At 33.7% G+C, this 1,328-nt stretch overlaps 1 non-coding gene across 1 annotated transcript; it reads right to left on the bottom strand.

The window, feature by feature from the left end:
* Positions 1-969: 969 nt before the first annotated feature.
* TRNAI-GAU (transfer RNA isoleucine (anticodon GAU)) lies at positions 970-1,036 on the bottom strand. Its single transcript has one exon. It is a non-coding gene; the product is annotated as a tRNA-Ile (tRNA).
* Between the last annotated feature and the right edge of the window lie 292 nt (positions 1,037-1,328).

The following is a 1,328-nucleotide window of genomic DNA, read 5'->3' as shown; positions in this document are numbered from 1 at the left end:
TTTCTCCATTACTGCAAACATAAAGTCCCAATTTAGATTATCAAATGCTTTATCTGCATCCGCAAAGAATAATGCTGCTTCCTTTTCTGGATGTCTTTCATAATATTCTACAATATTTACAACAGTTCTAATATTGTCTCTTATTTGTCTTTTGGGGAGAAACCCCGCTTGATCTTCCTTTATAAAATTTATCAGATATTGTTTAAGCCGTTCGTTCTGCCAAGATTCTTGTATATATTTTATAGGCGTTATTTAATAGCGAGATTGGTCTATAATTTTTTACATTCGTGACATCTCTATCTTCCTTTGGAATCAACGAAATAACAGCTTCCTTCCATATATTTGGTATTTTATTCTTATCATGTTCATCAATTTCTGAAGTTTCGGTATTAACTCCTCTTTGAAGGTTTTAAAAAATTTAGCTGTATATCCATCTGGCTTAGGTGCTTTTCTATTTTTCATTGCATTAATTGCTGCTTCAATTTCTATTTTTTCAATAAGATCATTCAAAACTTTTCCCATATTTTCTGTTAAGGGTGCTATTTTAATCTTTTGTAAATACTCTTCCATCTTTTCTTTCTTTATTTTAACACCCTTAAATAATTTGGCATAATACTTAAAGAATTCTCTTTTTATTCCTTCTTGATCTACCACCTCTCCTCCCTCCACCACAATTTTATTAATAATTTTACTTTCTCTCTTTTTCTTCAGTTGCCAGGCCAAATATTTTCCAGGTTTATTTGCTCCCTCAAAAGATTTCTGCTGCAATCTTTTCAGATTCCATTCCAGTTCTTTATTTAACTAATGTCTCATTTGTGTTTGTAATATTGAACATATGAACATATGAAGCTGCCTTATACTGAATCAGACCCTTGGTCCATCAAAGTCAGTATTGTCTTCTCAGATTGGCAACGGCTCTCCAGGGTTTCAAGCTGAGGTTTTTCACACCTATTTGCCTGGACCCTTTTTTGGAGATGCCAGGGATTGAACCTGGGACCTTCTGCTTATCAAGCAGATGCTCTACCACTGAGCCACCGTCCCTCCCCTATTATAATCTCCCTCATAATTTTCTTTTTCCCTGGCCTTTTTCTCAGTTCCCCTTCTTTTTTCTTTATTTCATTTTGAATGTCCAGCATCTGTTTTTCTTTTGCCCTCTTGACTTTATTACTCAATGTAATCAATATTCCTCTCATTACTGCTTTATAAGCATCCCACACCGTCTGAAATTCTATATCTTCTTTATCGTTTATTTGGAAGAAAGCTTTAATTTCATTTTCTAGAGATGTCACTATTTCTTTATTCTGTAGTAAATCTTCATTCAATCTCCA

Source organism: Heteronotia binoei, chromosome 21 (assembly GCF_032191835.1).
Source record: "Heteronotia binoei isolate CCM8104 ecotype False Entrance Well chromosome 21, APGP_CSIRO_Hbin_v1, whole genome shotgun sequence".
NCBI classification, from domain to species: domain Eukaryota; kingdom Metazoa; phylum Chordata; class Lepidosauria; order Squamata; family Gekkonidae; genus Heteronotia; species Heteronotia binoei.
This window is presented reverse-complemented; position numbering and strand designations above follow the sequence as displayed.